This window comes from Pseudopipra pipra, chromosome W (genome assembly GCF_036250125.1).
Source record: "Pseudopipra pipra isolate bDixPip1 chromosome W, bDixPip1.hap1, whole genome shotgun sequence".
In the NCBI taxonomy this organism is placed as follows: Eukaryota; Metazoa; Chordata; class Aves; order Passeriformes; family Pipridae; genus Pseudopipra; species Pseudopipra pipra.
The window spans coordinates 19,376,608-19,397,012 of NC_087580.1; positions in this window are offsets into that span (position 1 = coordinate 19,376,608).

Sequence of the window (20,405 nt, forward strand, 5' to 3'; positions counted from 1 at the left end):
AAGTTAAATTGTGGACACTCTCACAGGCTAAAGAAGGAGTTGTAAAACTGGTGGTGGTCTTAGTCAATGGGGTGGTAGGAGATTTGCTGGTTGGTAATCTCATTGTTATATTTCCTTCCCTGAATGTCCACTGACACATCACAGAAACTGATTTATCTAGAGTGAAGGTGTGCCAACATTGATCAGCCACTAATTACATTTCACAGTAACGTCAGTTCTGGGTGACCATCTAATCCGTGCCTATTAAAACACTTGCATTGTATGGGGTACCAGGATTTTACCAATTATTCAGTACCCTTGTTCCTTGGAGGACTATAACAGATGGATTGTATTGGTTCAGTTCAGATGAATTCAGAATATCTGTATTTATAGCAAATCATAGACTAGAATTCCCATTATAGGCCTGAGACCATAATAATTTTGGGGCAAGAGTTTGATTTAACACTAATGTACTTATCAGTCCAAGGATCAGCATTGAGGAGGCTTGATAGTAGATGATTCCTCTCCCGAGGTCCATGCTTCCTCTGGAACTCTCTTGGCTCGAGAGTAGTGGATCCACGTGGGTTTCTCTTTCACCCGGATCGTGTGGAGGTGGTCATCAGCACCTGCTGGGGTCCATCCCACTTCTCCCGTAGTGGATCTCCTGAAAGATTCTTAACATATACCTGATCACCAGGGTTGGATGGATGTAGCTTACAATCAGGCTGCTTGGGTTGGTGTTCTAACACCACTGTAGCATTTTTCTGCAATTGTTTTCCTACAACCATAACATGATCGTACACATATTGATTACTGGTTTGATCTACAGCTTCACTATTCACAGTTTGCATCATGTAGGGTCTGCCCAAGAGAATTTCAAATGGACTCAGTTTCCCTTTGGATCTTGGCTTGACCCTTAGCTTGATTAAAGCAATAGGTAAAGCTTGATACCAATGAAAATTTGTTTCTTGACATATTTTAGATTCATCTTTTCTACTTGCCCATTTGCTTGGAGTCTGTAGGGCATATGCAGTTGCCAGTTGATTTTTAGTGCTTTACTTATTGCTTGTACAATTCATGCACAAAAGTGTGAACCTCTATCTGAAGAGATGCTCTTAGGCATTCCAAACCATGGTATAATCTCATTCAACAAGACTTTAACCACTCCTTTTGATTCATTTTTTTTCTACATGGGAAAGCTTCAGGCCATCCAGAAAATGTCAGTCAAAACTAAGAGATAACAGGACCCCCCCCTTTTCTTGGGAGCTCAGAGAAATTAATTTGCCAGATTTCACCTGGGAAATGCCCTTTACTTATTGCCCTTTACTTATTGCCCTTTGGTGTATTTTTGTTCCAGTATTTCAGACGAAGTTCCCATTGGGTTGTGACTTGCTCTATTGTGGTAAATAAATTTGGTCCTGCTACTCTAGTCCTTAAATGCTAATAGAGTGAGTCTAAGCCCCAATAGTTTTATCATGTTTTACTTTTACAAATTGCCACACTAATTTTTCTAACAGTATTAACTGACCTGTTTTTAGTTAACCTCATCTATTGTCTAACACCTTACCTTCATTTTCATGTATCCACTTATAATCTGTTTCTTGATATTCTACCTGTTGATCTGTGTCTAGTTCTTCTAGCACTAAAGCTGCTACTGATAGTTCTTTACTTCTTGCAGCAGCTAATTCAGCTTCTGCAGCAGCTTTTCTGTTTCTTATTTCCAGGACAGTGTTACCTTTCAGGTGTCCTTGGCAGTGCATAATTGCCACCTGAGAGGGGAGTTGTACAGCTTCTAATAATCATAGAGTTTCTTCAGCATACTTCACAACTTTTCCTTGAAGAGTTAAAAGTCTTCTTTCTTTCCAAATTGCTCCATGAGCGTGAACTATGCCAAAGGCATATTTGGAGTCAGTCCAGGTGTTAATTTGTTTTCCTTCTGCCAATCCTAAAGCTCGAATGAGAGCTATCAGTTCTGCTTTCTGGACTGAGGTTCCTGCAGGCAAAGGATTTGATTTGATTACCTCAGTAGTGGTGGTCGCAGCATACCCAGCCATCTTCACACCTTGTCTTAGGAAACTGCTGCCATCGGTAAACCAGTCTTCTGCATCCAGGGGTGGTTCTTCTTTAAGGTCCAGGCAGCTGGAGTGCACTGCTTCAATGGTTTCCAGGCAGTCCTGCATGACAGGTGCAGCCGAGATTCTTCCTTCTAGGAATGAAGCTGGGTTAACAATGTTAGTCACCCGAACGGTTATGTCATCAGCCAGGATTACCCGATATTTCAGAAATTGGGAGGGTGACAGCCAATGATTTCCTTTCTGTTCCAGTACTGTAGATGCTGTGTGGGACACTAACACAGTCATTTTCTGTCCCATTGTACATTTCCTGGCTTCTTCTATATTTATGATCATTGTTGCTACTGCCCTTAGGCAGGTGGGCCATCATTTGCTTACTTCAGCCAATTGCTTGGAGAAGTAGGCTGCTGTTCTTTTGTATGGCCCTTGTTGCTGAGCCAGGACCCCCAGAGCCATTCCTTGTCGTTCATGCGAGAACAAACAAAAGGGCTTCGTTACGTCAGGCAAACCCAACGCCGGAGTCCTTATGAGTTCTCATCTCAGTTGTTTGAAGGCTCCACTTGCTTTGGGTGTTGCCCGTAATCCAAAAGAAACACAAACCAACAGAGTGCCGGTTTATGCGGTGCTTTATTCGGGGCCCCGGGAACCTGCGGGCTAACGCCCCAAGTCAGGATTCCGAAGACCCTCCCTCTTCATCCAGCTTTTATACACAAATAAGTTTATGTGCAGTTTCCACGGCAAAACGGTTACAGTTTCCACAGCAAACTAGGTGCAGCACAGCAAACCAGGTGCAGCACAGCAAACCAGGTGCAGTTACAAACAAGCTCATACTTCATACTGATAACAATTAATAATCCCTAGAAACTGTTTATCAGACCTTAACCACATCCTAGGTAACAAATCGTTATTTACAGGCTTGACTAGATCCTTTGATTATGGTTTCTATTTCACACACAAACAGGGTTGCTACTTTGGAGTGTTGCTTTCTAGGCCTACTCTTCTACTAAGCCTTAGCCATTCTACTACTAATTTAAACTGCTTTGCAACAGTCCCCCCTTTTGAGCATTCTTCAGGCTTTGCTTGCAAGGATGCTCAAATACAGCAATCTTCAGGCTGCAGTTTCTTGATAGGTGGGAGGTGATCCATTTTGCGGTGAGATTACTTCTTTTCTTGTTATAGCTTTCATGATGCGTCTCATATGTTGACCTTCTTTTACAATTATTCCTAAAAGACACTTGTAAACAGTTATGGCTATGACGATAATTATTACAATCAATATTCCATACTGGATAACAGAAGATATCCATCCTGACACATGAAGACCTAGGGAGCTGAATAATTGTCTTATCTAATTGTGTTCTGCTTCTTTTTGCAGTTCATGAACATTCTCGTCAATTTGTTCTAATTGACTAATATCTTTCTCTACTTCCTGAGTGACATTTGGGATGTGTACACAACAATGCTCGTCCTTTGCATGCAGGTAGCCGCAAACTCCATGTTCTTTAAGTAATATTAGGTCTAATGCCATGCGGTTTTGTATGGTCATTCTAGAGGTGGCTTGTAATTGTAAATTTAGATCTTTAAATCCCTTCTTAGTGACTGCTGCTAACCTTTCAGTTTGTCCCATCAATTTAAACAACATTTCTCTGTTCCGATATGTTGAGATTGGTGCAAACAGAGACTCTAATGCCCATCCAAATTTAACTCTTGCTGATGGTTCATGCCAATCTCCCAACCCCAGGTCATCAATATCTCTACTAATTTCTCTTTTCCTTCGTGGTTGTATTTCTACTGATGTTAACTTATCCTGCTTCTAGAATGGACAGAGAGTAGGTATGCCTAGTGCGACAGATACAACCGGACCATCTATGGGCATGTGGGTGGTCTACTGACCATGTCCCATTACTTACACCAAATTTCCTGGACTCCTAACTGTGGTGGTACGGCAATCAATGTTTTTCACAGATCTTTTAATCGTATGATTATATCCCCGACATTCACATCCTAACTGCAAGAGTGTTTTGACTGGCATTAAGCCTATTTCATCGTCTGGGGTATCACATGTATATACTCGAGTACAATTCCAATTCTCTTTTGCACGTGTTTCTGTCCTCCAATTATAATTTCCTCTATTTCCTGTAGAATAAGTTTGATTCTTTTTCCCCTTCCAGTGAATGCACCACTGTACTTTTCCAATATAACTATAAGTCTCTAGTAGGCTGGGTCCCCAAATTGTTTGCCACTCTTCCATGGTTGTAGAGCTAGTAATATTTTGACATACTTGTTCTTGCTTTTCCCGTTTTATTTGAGCCGGAACTTTAGAGCATGGGTAGAGTGCTGAATCTGAAACTAAACAATCTCCTTCTATTTTGTCAATGTTTTCTTTTGTTACCCATGTTCCAACTACTACCCATCGGAAATATCTAGACATCTGTTCACATTCTTTTTTTGGTCATTTTGTCTCTTAATAAACATACATCTATCATTTCATTCCATGTTTTAATTACAAATCTGCAGTTCCATGTAGTATTCTTAAACACTTTAGGAATTTCTGGCACTGGAATTATTCCCCATGGGATTGGGTCTCCTGCAGCATGAGGCATAGGGAGACATGCAGTAATTTTTGTGACATTTTGTACTTTCCCAAAATCACGAATTAGGCCTACAACTAGGTTTTCTTGTTCTACTTCTCTATCTGGAATTTGTAGATTACTTACTTGTCGGGTTATTCTTTCAGTCCTCACGTGGACGGCAGTAATTCTAGTATCCCACCAGTCATCTCTACTTATCCAGCAAGTATATTGGCCTTCATCTTCTTCTCTCTGTATTTCCTTGATTTTCAGAACTATTGTATCTGCTCTCTTTTCAATCTGATGTCTCTTTCCAACTTTCAAGTTTTGTCCCTTAAACCACCACCCATATTCAAAATACTGTCCTTCTGGAATTTTGCAGCTTAGAATCAGATCTCTTTCTTCCTGGGCCGGATAAACACTATGTTCTGGCTTAACTCTTACTCCTTGATGTGGTATAGCTGCTACTGTCCTTATCCCGTGATCTTTTTCTTCCCCACATGAGACTACACAAAGAAATATACCTTCTGTCTTTCCTATTCTGGGATTAGAAATATTCAGCCACCTTTTACCTCCTTTACTATTTGACCACCAGTTAACTCCTTGACTTTGTGATTCCCAAGATTGATTTGCCATATTCAATTTCCACCACTTTACTTTAACTGATTTTTGACAATCATCAAATTGGAAGGTACAATTGATTTTTAAGGGAGGACCATCTCACATGTCTGATTGTTTCCTAGGGGGTAAAACTCGCACTTTAGTCACCGTCTTCCGAGTCGTGTTTATTGTCTGTATTTCTATATGTCCATAATCAAAACTTTCCCAAATCCAAACTACACACATATATGTCCTTTCCATAGCTTTGGACACTTCGGGTACCTGCAGAACGGTGTAACCCTTTTGTTGTGTAGCATCTCAAACTGTTGTCACTCCTTCTGTTATGGTTTGATCTTGATCTCTCCGTCTCCACTTGACGTGGACATCTCTTAATTCAGCTCCCTGGTCATCAGAAAACAAACAGGTTAAATTCACATCAGTATGCTCTGGTACAAATAAATAAGGATCCGGGGTCTCAATTCTCACGGTGGTCCTTGCTAAACTTATCAACCCCAGGAACACCACGATTCTCAATTGCTGGCTCGAAATACCATCCTTGTGGGTGAGAGAGGTTCTACCGACCACGAGACTGGAACCTTCTTAACCCGAGTATAATGGATCCAGCTGTCGATTCCTTTGACTTTTACTGCCGTGTAGGTCGTCATTATCACCTGGCGAGGACCGTCCCATGTTTCCTTCAGTGGCTCTACCGACCAGTTTCTCACGTAGACATGATCTCCCGGAGAAATGTCATGCACTGGATTCTCCAGGGGCAAAGGTCGATTCCACTGCAACGCTCCTCTGAGGGCTGTGAGAGTCTTATTTAAAGATAACACATAATTAAACACTGCTTGATCACCCACTATATGAGGATCCCCTTGGTAGGTAGCTGCATGATAGGGTTTGCCATACAATATCTCGTATGGACTTACTCCTATTCTCTCCCTTGGTTTAGAGCAGGGCACATATAGTATGAGTAAGGGTTTCTACATGGCTCTACAACAACTAAATCACACAAATATATGTAAAAGGTGGGGTTTCTCGTCCCTGTAAAAGTAACAAGCACTTTTTGATTTTCTTCTCTAATTAAACTCTATTTGAATGGTTCATGCGGGTTTCTTGCATGTATTGGTGCTGCCAATAGTACAATAGGGATAGCAATCATGTAAACAGTGCCTAGAGAAAAACCTGTTTTGTTTGTTGGGGTTTTTTTGTTTTGTTTTTGTTTTGTTTTTTTTTTTGTTTTGTTTCGTTGGTTTTTTTTGTGTTTTTTTTGTTTTTTTTTTAAATAATTCTGATTCTTTTATTAATTTGGATATTACCAGTCCTTTTATCTTCACCAGTCCTGGGGGAGTTCAGCCATCGCGGCTTTCGTGTCCCACAACTTAGGCTCTTCCATTTTTTGGCATTTCCTCCTCTGCCTCGCCTGTCGGCTCGGTTGCTTCGAGTCACAGGGTGTTTCATCTTCTCGGCAGCAGGACTCCCAAGTAGGAATATGCCTCTTTTTAGTGAGACGTGTTGTATATGCGGGCCACGAGGCAGCTTTTACCATAGGTCCGTTACACGACACGGCACTAACATCCCGTCGGCACTGGACTTTTACTATTTCTACTACGAAAGGATCTCCTACATAATATAAATAACAGAAATTTTGAGGGTTTACTCCATAAGTGTCACAATTCCAATATTCGGGGGAATCCCACGGAACTCCCTTCCTTTTTAACTGTTTTAATGCCCAATCAGTGAATTCTGGTTCTGATTGATAGCACTGATCACAGACTCCTCTAGGAGGATATCCATCTCTACAGTGCGTCCACCATTTCTCTTGGCACCTTTTACATTTAAAACAAACAAATGGATAACATTTACAACCTGGTGTATTACACCACACTCTTATATCTCATGTATCAATTTCTTCTGGGTCTGCATGTTCTCGATATGTTATGTTAAAACCTATCTCAACGTATTTTAACAGATTTTTGTGCCCCAATTGGTAATATTTTAACACATTTTCATGCCCCAAATATTCCATAATACACAAACAAAGATAGAATGAATGCCACAATAAATGCTATTAGACACTTAATTCTTAAAAGTAAAGTAGTAAAAAAAATTGTTTAATGTCTTTATTATAACTTTTCTTCTTAAGACTACCTTGGTGTCTTCCAAGAGTGTCGACTACTTGCCAGCGTGAGGGATTCACTAGTCTTTTTCAATGCAACTGACATGTGTCCATCCACGTTTTTGCAGCTCGAATTGGTGTTTCTACATTTTCACAGCCCTGTTAAAAACATGCACTCACAGTGTATTTATTTAATGAGCAACATACCAACATTTTGGGTATAAGAGTCATCTTTGTCAGTATACTATATAACAGCATTAAATGTAGCAGCATTAAATATAGCAGCAGTAAAATCCCCATTCACTCTTCTTGCTTCTGACTCTCTTCCTCTCTCCTTCTATACACTGTCTGGGCTTCTCTCAGCAACTCATCCAGTCCCTTATCTTGCCAATTTGTTAATTTCTGAATTTTCTTTCTAATGTCTTCCCATGATTTTGCCACAAATTGTGTCTTAAGGAATTCTTGTCCTACTGGTTCATCAAGGTTGACATCTAAATACAGCTGGAGAGCTTTCTTTAATCTTTCTAGCCATTTAGTAGGACTCTCATCTTTCTTTTGCATCTTATTAAATACCTTGTATCTCTGGTTCTTTTCTTCACTTAATGGATATGCTGGAGGAAACCTCCATGACTCCGAATCTTTAACAGAGTTCATTTGGCTCTTTCTTTCTCTTAAAGAAAACAAGTAAATATCTTCACTGGCTTCTAACCATATAGCGGCATAAAAAAAAAACTCTCCTCTGGGCAAAAGGGTTTTTTTTTTTTTATCGCTGACATACCAATTTAAAAGTTCACAGACCCAATTCTTAAAAGTACCATATATGGGTCAGTAGGTATTATTTCCTATTTTTCTACCTCCCCACACTTCAATACAATACTTAATCATTTTCTCCTTTGATCTTCTATAAGTGCCGGAATAACAACCCCAGTTTTCTAAGAGGTTCCCCAAGGGACTCTCAAGGGGAATCTTCAGCGTCCTGGCTTCAAAATCACCTTTTACTAATCTTCTTCTCAGAGGGCTATTTGTAATCTCTCTCTGAGGTTCCTTTTTTTTTTTTTTTTTTTTTTTTGAGATTTAACTTTTATTTTTCTGTTGATAAAACCAAAGATCCCTCACAGCAGCAACAGATGCAGAAGTTACTTCCAGAAATGATATCTCTTCTTAATCTGTTTGCACACCCAAGTATGCCAAGTGTGTAGGGACTGCATTTAACAGCTCTAGCTGCACTAGAGTAAGTATTTCATTAGAGTAACAAAACACACCTCTTTGTTCAGTAACACAAGGGATACAGGTTGTAAAATGCACATTTCTATCTTGTATCCATACCTTTCTATATTATATATATATTTATATATGGCTCTAAAACAAACCTCTACTAATTTACAATTAAATTAAAACATATCCACAATTGATCTAACTAATGATTTTGGTCTCAATACTTTAAACATCAGTTGTTCCATAAAAATATACAATTCAACATCATGGTTGTATCAGTAACATGAGGCCTTTTGAAAGAGGCCTATGACACATAACAAACCATGCAATTCAGTGCTCAATGTCATCTAGCTGATAAATATTTATACTGAATTTTCAAATTACCAGTATCTTCAAAATTTCTTTTTGCAGGCTTACCATGCTTTACAAACATGCAGGAGGCAATCACATTTCTCACTTGCCCGTAGCAATCACATTTTTTTTTTTTTTTATTTTCGAATAGTTCACCTGACAAAGCACAAGCTTCATGCTGCCATTTTCAGATCACTAGCTGTTTCCTTTTTCCTTTCACATACTGCCCCATGTGAAATCAGACTAGGGATTAGCCACACAGCAAGAACTGCACTTTTCAGTTTAAGCCTCTAAAAACCAAATTACTAAGAGGAAGGACTCAGAGCTGCCATACAAGTGAACAGACACCCAGTAGACAATGAAGTTAATCCTAGATATATACCAAAAGGTGAAGCTCAAAAAAAAACCCAAACCAAAACAAATCCAAACCCCAAACCTAAACTACACAAGTACAGCATCAAACCTGGCAGATTCCAAAAAGTGAATCTCTGTCTAGAAATCTTCTCCAAGAGGGCACACAAAACCCATGCCATCACCAAGCATGCACGAGATAAGACATCAATTGCTTACAGATGGAGATGTCCTTACTTAGCAGTGGTGATGTAGTACTTCTGTAGCACAAACAAGAATCCTCCAAGTCAGAAGCAGTCAGTAATAAAACCCCAGACAAGTTCACATGTCACAGTAACCTGGCATTTAAGACTCAGAACATTTTACTCTTATAAATATAACAATCAGTAATTTAGGTACTAACTATCACATTCAGCGTGTAGATAAGACTACAATAGAAGATATGAAAAAGATAAGAGAGGTATGACAGTAAAGATGAATAATTCTTTTAAACAGCAGAAAGTCAGGGAAACATCTGGAATTCTTTTGCACTGCGTTAATATACCTTCTGTTTCTCAATATAAAATACATCTAGAGAGTCAATCCAGAATTGTATCTAACAATACCTGTAAACCATTCCGGTCCGGATTTTGAGTTTTTCTAACCATTTTTTATAATACAAGTCACCTGCTCTGGATTTTCTCTATAAGACCCAGCTGACCGTTTCCAAATTAACATCTCATTAGGTAAAAAAAAACTTTCATCATGACTTTTCCTCCGTCTGCTCCAACTGCTTCCCTCGAAGGGGCCATTAATCTCGGGGGTGAAAGCGAAACTTCCCTCAACTCTCCCCCCCCCCGCCGTCTTTCTCTACTCCTTCCTCGTTCTCTTCGCGATCTCCGCGTTCGTTCAGCTAAAGGAGTTCTATCAAAATCACATTCTCCCCTTCTCTTTTCCTCCTCATCCGAGGACGATTCTAACGGGGACATGGAGGGTGACCGTGCCCTCTCACGTGAAGGGAGACTATCTCCCGGGGGCGCACTTGGAGTTATGCTGGGGGAGACTAACAAAGACACATCCTCCTCTGGTTCTGAAAACCGTATTTTCCGCTCATGTTTATCATCCAATCCTTTCAATATCATTATACTCCGCTCTTGACATTTTTACATTTATCATCCTCCAGTTTCAGTTCTTTCAACACTAAGATACCACATTCCTTTTGCCACTCAGTGTTATGTTCTAAATAATAAAACAAATCCAGATATGGTATTTCATCCCACTTTTCATTCTCTCGTAAAAATCGCATCAAAGGGGTTATAATTTCCAAAGTCAATGAACCATTTCTAGGCCACTGCATTCCTCCAGTCTCATATTGAGGCCATACATTATTACAATAATCAATCAATTGTTTCTTGCTTAACTCTTGTCCGAAATTTCCTTCCTTCTAATGTTTTAACAAGCAACCAAGCGGAGAATCGCTAGGGATATCATTTTCTGCACAAAATAGTGCCTTAAAGGTTTTAAACGGCATCATACTGACTCACACACACACACACCACAATCCGGATTCAAAATCAAATTCACAATAACACAACAATATAAACCAATTACTTATACCAAAACCAAAACCAACTCGCCAATTCTCCCTCTGAGTGGCGAGTGCTGGTACAGCGCGGCTTTCGCTACGTCTTACGACCAGCGCCTAGGCTTCCCAACCGAGGTACCTTTAGCCCAACCCAGCGGGACACTCACTATCCTGTCTTATAGGCAGGCTCCCAACCAACAAACCTAAAAGAATAAAACACCTCCGGGCTTACCTAGAGGGTGGTCCGGCGGGTGCAGGGTCGGGCACGGGTCGATGTCTCCCCAGAAATCACCTGGTTGCCGGCATGGAGTGGATCAGCTCGTGAGCCGCCCAGCTACCCCCGGAGTCCCAATCTGGTGTCGCCAGAAAACTGTTGCCCGTAATCCAAAAGAAACACAAACCAACAGAGTGCCGGTTTATGCGGTGCTTTATTCGGGGCCCCGGGAACCTGCGGGCTAACGCCCCAAGTCAGGATTCCGAAGACCCTCCCTCTTCATCCAGCTTTTATACACAAACAAGTTTATGTGCAGTTTCCACGGCAAAACGGTTACAGTTTCCACAGCAAACTAGGTGCAGCACAGCAAACCAGGTGCAGCACAGCAAACCAGGTGCAGTTACAAACAAGCTCATACTTCATACTGATAACAATTAATAATCCCTAGAAACTGTTTATCAGACCTTAACCACATCCTAGGTAACAAATCGTTATTTACAGGCTTGACTAGATCCTTTGATTATGGTTTCTATTTCACACACAAACAGGGTTGCTACTTTGGAGTGTTGCTTTCTAGGCCTACTCTTCTACTAAGCCTTAGCCATTCTACTACTAATTTAAACTGCTTTGCAACATGGGGGTCCAGATGAGGTTGCCCTTAGTCATTTTCAGCAGGTCATATAAAGGCTTTGCAATTAGCCCATACTGATATATCTATAAACAACACCAACCTGTCATTCCTAGAAAGGCTTGAAGGTTTCTCACCGTCTGTGGTTTCAGTGTCTGGCAGTTTCCTTTCTTGTTGTCCCCAGTGATCATTGTCCTTCAGATACTTTGTAATCCAGGTACACCACTTGTTTCTGCACTGGAAGTGCTTTCTGTTGAGAGACTCGATACTCATTTAAGTCCATAAAGTTTAAGAGGTTTACTGTCCATTGGGCACATTCTTCTTGTTTTTCAGTAACAATCAATAGATCATTCACATGTTATAAAAGTACACCCTTTCCCGGTGGTGACTGCCATTGTTCTAATTCTTTTGCTAATTAATTCCCAAAATTGTGGGAATATTTTTGAACCCTTAAGGTAACACTGTCCAAATGAGCTGAGTTTTCCTTCCTGTGGTGGGATTGTCCCACTTGAAGGCAAATATCCTTTGACTTTGCTGTGTTTAGGGAAGGCAGAAAAAGGCATCTCTTAAGTCTAATACTGTGAACCAAATTACACTTTCTTTTAATATTGTTAATAAGGTATATAGGTTTGCAACAGCTGCATGTATGTTTTAGCTATTTTATTTACTGCTCTTAAATCCTGAGCCAACCTATGTGTTCCATTTGTCTTTTTGACTGGTAAAATTGGGGTGTTGCAATCTGATTCACACTCTACAAAACCTTAATTTCAAAAAGTTGTCTATTATTGGCTCAATTCCTCTTCTATCTTCCAGCTTCAGTGCATATTGCTTCCTAACTACTGGGTTTGCTCCTGGCCATAATTCTATTTCAATGGGAGCTGCCCTTTTTGGCTTTCCTGGTGTTTCAATAGCTCAAACTCCTGGGTATACCTGATCTAAAATTTGATTGACATTTGAATTACCCTGGCTTGGCTCCACATAGCTCATTGCTAAACTCAGAGCTGCTATTAATTGTTCTTCCTTTACCTTAAGTTCAATTTTACCTTGTTTGAATTCTATTACAGCTCCCAGATTTTCTAGTAAGTCTCTGCCCAATACGAGTTTGGATAAATTTGGTAAATACAAAACCTGATGCACACCCATTTGTTTTCCAATTTTGAACTTTAGGGGTTTCAGAAGAAAGCTTTTCTGATTGGCCAGTGGCACCCACAACTTAAACATATTTATCACTTTTAGGTATTAATTCAAAACAGAAAATGTAGCCCCGGTATCAATTAGAAAATCTAATTCTTCTTTTTCTTCCCCTAGCTTGATTTTTACCAGCAGGTCCCCTAGCACTGGCCTGCTGGCCCCCCCCTTCACTCAATACTCTGTAAGCAACAACAGCCTCTCCTGTGCCTGTATTTCCACCTGTTAATTCAGGGCATTCTTGCTTCCAGTGTCCCTCTTTTCTGCAATATGCATACTGGTTCTACCCAACCTTGTCTGTCAGGGAGGCAAACCTTACATCTGTTACACAAGGCTCATACATATAACTAACAGTTGCAAAATTGACAAATCTTAATTCTAGGTCTTATCCAAAGTGATGTGCTTATAGTTAATTCTTCAGCATTACCTCTCATATAGCAACTCTTAGCATGATAATACCTTTAACTATGTGCTCCTGGATGTTTCAAGGTAAGCAAGATATATCAGGTACACAATAACAATACTTGGCCAAATACAAACAAAACCAGACCAGAAGACCAGACCAGACCAGAGGGGATATTCCCCTGGGAAAGCGTCCAATCCTGTGACACCTGTGAGACGGCGTCCTGCCTCGACTTACAGGTATCCAGAAACCAGATACAAATACCTTTTATCAATAGGCAGTGTTCTTGTCCAGCCCCCGCAAGAAGCCACCGAAGAAGGGAGCCCCTTCGGGTAAAAAGACTTACCCGAGGGCGCCCAAGGGGGTCTCGTCCTCCAGGGGATTCCGCAGCCGGGTGGAGAAGGTGTCCTGCCGCGGTCGCCAAATGAATCCGAAAAATCGGTCCAAGAAACTGCTCAGAGATTTTTTATCTTTAAGCAGCAAGGTATTTGTTTATTCAACGTTGGGAGCAAGCCAGCTCGCGCTGGACAAACTTGCTCAAAGGCTTCACACAAAATCAGCATTTTTATACAATCTTCAGATGTGATTAAATGCATATTCAAGTGATTACAACATCTATCAATACATATTAAAAATAGGTGGAGTATAGGTGGAGCTTGGGGCGCTGCTTCTCTTGGCTCCCCATTTCGGAGGGTAGTTCCCATCGTCCTCCATGGGGCAGGGGGCTTCAACTCATCTTCCTCAGCTTGACCCTTCTTCTTTTCCATTGTTCTTGACCCGCTCACTGAAGCTTGGAAAAAACCCTGGCTCCAGGCCTATTTCTCCTATTTAAATGTCTACCTGATCCTGTTGTATTTCTAATTTACCACCTCTAGGCCTATTACCTGTTCCTGTACTATTCTCTTAAGCTTTGCTCCAGTAAGTAGAACAGAACGAGCACAGATCGTCTTGGATGTTGGTAGCTTGTTAGCAGGCCCAAATCTCTTAGTTAACTCTTTTGGGCCCAGCTTCCTATATCAACCCCAGGTCCAAGCCACCAGGGAGCCTGGGGTGACTCCAACCAGCCGCGCTCTGCTGAGTGGGAAGGTCCTGCCGCAGGGGACTCAGGGGCACTTGGCTTCCTCCCCGGGGGCTGCAGGGACCAGCCAGGATGGTGGCAGCAGCGTCCCCGTGCCCACGGACCGTAGAGACACCAAGCTGGAAAGGCGGGAGGCGAAGAGGAAGGGGGGCTCTGAGCCAGGGCCTGCCATCAAGATCAAGGCTCCCGCAGCCGGGGCTGGGGCAGGAAGATTGGCTTAGGCCTATTAAAGGGATAGGTCGTTTGGGGACCTATCCCTGTTTGAGGGATAGGTCGTTTGGGGACCTATCCCAGGTTGAGGCATAGATCGTTTGGGGATCTATGCCAGTTGGAGGGATAGATCGTTTGGGGATCTATCCCAGCGGGAGGGAGGGAGGGTGTTTATGTGGGGAAGATGTAGATAGAGATGTAGGGAAGATGTAGAGATAGATGTAGACGTAGATGTCGGTGGACAGAAATTGTGTGAACAATTTCAGTTGCATTTCTGAGACCTTCCCCTTGGCATGGCTGGGTGCAGAGAGTAAAAAAATACTGCACCACTAATATGGCGCAGGCCTTGTGCCAAGGTGAAGGAGGAGTTGTTCTGGCAGGAAAACAAGGCTTATGGACACCTGCTGATATCCAATTAGTACTGTACACCACAGTATGTTTGCCTTATGTATCCAATGTAACCTGTGGAAGAACCACATGTCTGTGTGTCGCAGGCAGCATATGAGCTGTCTGTCCTCTAATAAAGCGGACATTTTTGCCAATCCTATGGATTTGTGTGCATTTCTGTCTGACCCCCTCCGCCGTTACAACAAGGTCTTTGCGGTGTGCTAGGAAGAGGTGGAGCAGCACAGCATTCCTTTGGCTTGTCAGAGGCTCCAGCCCCCTGGGCCAGGAAGTTGTCGTCACCGCTTTCCGGGAACCTGCTGGACTCTTGGTGCTTGGCTGTGTTGCTTCTCCAGCTGCTGTCAGGGCAGTTGAAGTCTCCACGAGAAGCAGGGACTGTGACCTGGAGGCTGCTTCAAGCTGCCTGTAGAGGTCTCCTCCCCATCTTGCTCCTGCTCAGGAGGCCTGGAGCAAACCCCCACAGCAGTGTGCCCATTCCCAGCCTGCCCGCCCTTTGATCCTGACCCATCAACTCCTGAGTGGCTCGCCATCCCCCCCAAGACAGAGGTCGAGACCTTCCGAGTGTCACCTCCCCGAGATCTACGGATGTCGTCTCCCTGGGCTCCTGTGAGGCCCTGCATGTGGTTGCCAGCGCATTCTTCCCTCTCCCTTATGGGCCCTGTCCAATGCAGCCCCAGGGCAGCCCGGAGGAGCCCTGTCTGGGGCTGCGCTGGGGTGACCGGGGACACGGTGGGCTCACTGGGAGCAGCCTTCCAAAGCCCCAGAGCGGCAGGATGGTGCCCAGGCTCTGCTCAGGGTTGCTTTGGGCGTGGGGCCGTCTGCGCGAGTCCTGCACGGGACCCATGTGTCCTGGCTGCCACGCCAAAGGGCTGCTTCCCCAGGCGAAGGGGACAGGGGAGTGACCCTGCGTGAGAGCCTGCACCTCTGGCAGTGACTCAGGCCCGGGGTGCCCTTTGGGTGCCCTTGGTGCCCTTTGGGCCTTGCTGGATCTGCTTGCTGCCATTTGCTGGGGCCACCCTGCACTCCCTCCCCATTCCAGGCAGACACAGGCAGGTGTTGGAATAAAATCTTTTCTTCCGTAACCAGAAGAAAACTGTTAACTATATCTACGGAACGGCGGAGGGGGTCAGACAGAAATGCACACAAATCAACAGGATTGGCAAAAATGTCCGCTTTATTAGAGGACAGACAGCTTATATGCTGCCTATGACACACAGACATGTGGTTCTTCCCCAGGTTACACTGGATACATAAGGCAAACATACTGTGGTGTACAGTACTAATTGGATATCAGCAAGTGTCCATAAGACTTGTTTTCCTGCCAGAACAACTCCTCCTTCACCTTGCCACAAGGCCTGCAGCCATAGAAGTGGTGCAGTATTTTTTTACTCTCTGCACCCAGCCATGCCAAGGGGAAGGTCTCAGAAATGCAACTGAAATTGTTCACACAATTTCTGTCCACCGACATCTACGTCTACATCTATCTCTACATCTTCCCTACATCTCTATCTACATCTTCCCCACATAAACACCCTCCCTCCCTCCCGCTGGGATAGATCCCCAAACGATCTATCCCTCCAACTGGCATAGATCCCCAAACGATCTATGCCTCAACCTGGGATAGGTCCCCAAACGACCTATCCCTCAAACAGGGATAGGTCCCCAAACGACCTATCCCTTTAACAGGCCTAAGCCAATCTTCCTGCCCCAGCCCCGGCTGCGGGAGCCTTGATCTTGATGGCAGGCCCTGGCTCAGAGCCCCCCTTCCTCTTCGCCCCGCGCCTTTCCAGCTTGGTGTCTCCGCGGTCCGTGGGCGCGGGGACGCTGCTGCCACCATCCTGGCTGGTCCCTGCAGCCCCCGGGGAGGAAGCCAAGTGCCCCTGAGTCCCCTGCGGCAGGACCTTCCCACTCAGCAGAGCGCGGCTGGTTGGAGTCACCCCAGGCTCCCTGGTGGCTTGGAGCTGGGGTGCGGCTGAGTGGCTGGCGGTGGTGTGCCTGGGCGGGGAGGTGTCCTCCTCCATGGCGACATCGCTGGCCAGCGAGAGGTCGCAGCCTCGGGGGGCGTCCTCCTCCATGGCGACATCGCTGGCCAGCGAGAGGTCGCAGCCGCGGGCGGTGTCCTCCTCCATGGGGACGTCGGTGGCCAGTGAGAGGTCGCAGCCGCGGGGGGCGTCCTCCTCCATGGAGACGTCACTGGCCAGGCTGATGTTAAGTGCCGGGGTGACGTCCACATCCATGGGGGTGCTCCCGTCTGGGGGGTTGCCACTGCCCAGGGGTGTCCCGGAGGGGTTGGCTGAACTGGCAGGGCTGCGCTGGCTGTGCCGCGCTGCTGGGACCGGGGCCACTGCTCTCCCCTGATGGTGGTAGGGCTGCAGTTGACCCTGGGGGGCACGTTGGTCTGCCCCAGCCAGGGGCTTCCCTCTGCCCTGGGGCCCCCCCCGGGCAGTGTTGGATGTTACAGCAACGCCAGGGCTGCTTGCCAGTGGGGCTGGTGGAGGCAGGTTGGCTGAGCCTGTGAGAAAGAGCAAAGCCTGGAAGTCACATCCCGAGCTGGGGCCATCAGGCGCTTGGAGGACTGAGGAGGAGGAGGAGGAGGAGGGCGAGGTGCAGAGGAGGAAGGGCTGTGAATGTCCCCACCGTGCACTGCGGGGCTTTCGGGGTCAGGCTCTGTCCTCACCTTTGGTGCCGGAGCTTTGGGGGGAGCGGAAGAGCTGCACGAGCCGGGTCAGGGCTGATCTCCAGCTCACAGAGCGGCGCCACAGAGCTGACAGGGCCATGGTCCGTCACGCTCGGTGGCCGGTCGCTTCTGTTGACTGGACACAGGTCTGGATGCTCCTCTTGGAGCGTCTCCAGGGATGGAATGTCGGGCCTCCCATTGTGTCATAGAGACAGCAGTAATGCTGGGGCTTCCCTGAGGTGCTGTTCAAGGCACGAACCCCACTCTGACACGAACAAGTGCCAGAGCAGAATTACCGTTTATTCAAACTGCCCAGGTTTAAATACCACGCCTGAACATGTCACGTGACCCTCTAACCAATGACAATCAAATATTGTCTGAGAACCCGGGAGACCACAACTCCCATGGTTCATTGCTACATTCTTCCTGCCACATCTCCCTCCTCTTTTTATTAACAAGTTGAGAAACACTATGTTTTTAACATTCTTATTAGAACCAATCTTATTTCAACTAATTATAAAAAACAGGGCCTATCGTCACAAGGCCTTTATTGAACTGTTGACAACTTTATTGGTTCGTGCAATATTCAAGCAATCTCAAATTACCCAGGGTTTGTAGGTGTGGATAACCTTTTATCTGAGGGTGACTTTGTGTAATGGCATCATCTTTATTTAAAAGGGAAATGTGTTGGGTTGTAGATGTTGTGTCTGAGGTGGTGTTGTCTGAAGTAGTGTTTAAGATGTCTTGCTATAAAGTGTACTTGCTTTCACACACACATACATGCGTCCACTCAACTTTCTCATTCATACTCTGGTGGCCACCGTTTCATTCTCTCCTTACACATGCACTCTTAAACCCTTTATTGTGTTTGACTCATGGAGTTTTGGTTCTGTATTGGTTACTGTTTATGTGTTTCTTTTGGTTCTGCCTTGGTTACTGTTTATATGTTTCTTTTGGTTCTGTTGTATCATTTACTGCTTCTTTGTGATTATCCCTGTTTTAAGGAAATGTTAATGTAGATTTACACACATAGGGAACAGACCCATATCTCTTTTCCCCCTTTTTTTTTTTTTTTCTCCCCACTGTGTGATGTGTTTACTATTGTTGGTCGTGTTTCTTCTAATCCAAATCCTTCACTTATTTCTTCTGGTGGTTGTTCCTGTTGTGGTGGAGGACTAATATAAGGCCTGACACATCTAGAAGGGACCCATTGTAATTTGGTACCCTTGGATACACAGGCATATCCCCTTCCCCATGTTATGAGATCTACTGGTCCTGACCATTGCCCAGATATTAGATCTTTGATCATAACTGGTGGTTTGGAAGATGAAAGTATTTGAGTTTTCTGTTGGCGTTCATACCTGCTATGGTCTGTATCATCACAGTTTAAGAAATTTAGAACATATGACGCTTTCCGTAAGCGTTCCTGGGGGCTATATACCGACTCCCCTCTTTTTTGTCTTTGAAGCATTTCTTTTAGTGTACGGTGAGCTCTTTCTACAATCGCTTGTCCTGTGGGTGAATGCGGTATACCTATGGAATGGAGCATTCCCCAATCTGTGAGAAATGTTTTGATTTTTTCAGAACAATAAGCAGGGCCATTGTCGGTTTTTATGGTTTTTGGAATTCCTAGGATTGCGAAACAACTGAGCCAGTGTCTGATAACGTCTTTGGCTTTTTCTCCCGTGTGTGCTGTTGCATTAATGTATCTGGAATACATGTCTACTGTAACATGGACATATTTTAGTTTACCGAATTCAGCTATATGTGTAAGGTCTGTCTGCCAGATTTCATTGGCTGTTATGCCCCTGGGATTAACCCCTTCCTTAGCTGGCATGGGGGTAATTCGCTGGCAGTCAGAGCATGACATAATTATGTCTCTGGTCTGGTTTATTGTAATTTGGAATTGTCTCTTTAATGAACGTGCATTTTGGTGGAAGAACTGGTGTGAGACTTTAGCCTGTTCCAGAATTTTGGGAACTGTAGTTGCCATAGCAGTTGCATCAGCTTTTTGATTGCCCTCTGCTATGGGTCCTGGAAGTTCTGTGTGTGACCGAGTGTGCATTATGTAAAAATCAAATTTTCTGTGGTTGATAAGAAACCATATGGTACGAATTTCTGTAAATAAGTGAGGATTAGTGACATCTCGAAGGAAGGAGGCTTCGAGACGTGAGACCAACCCTGCTGCATAGTGAGAATCTGTGACAACATTCATAGGTTGATCATGGAACAATTCAAATGCCATGCGGATAGCTGCTAGTTCTAAAACCTGTACAGAACCTTGGTCCAAGGTTTGTACCTTATTGTCCCATTGTCCTGTGGCAGGGTTCTTCCATGTCACGATGGCTTTTTTCGATCGTCCAGATGCATCAGTGAAGACTGTGACTCCATTTACTGGTCGTAGTTTGCAGCGACGCGTGGCCATCAGGGGTAGATTTCCTATTTCCGCCCAGAGTTTATGTTTCGGGAAGTGAATGGAAATATTACCGTGGAAGTCCGCTAATGCAGTCTGAAACCCAGCGTCCTCTGCAAGAAGCCAGTCTAAGTTGTCTTTTGTGGCTGGAATGTAGATCGTCTCAGGATCCCTTCCATCCATCTCCTGCAGATGTCCTCTACCTTTCATAATGAGCTTAGCAAGCATGTCATTAACGGTCCAAACAGTCTTAGGTGGAGAGTGGGGAAGAAATAACCATTCTAGAATTCTCAAAGGGTCAGATTCTGCCTGATCCCATTGGAAAAGGACAGCAAAAGGTTGGAACTTGCTGGATATGATGGCGA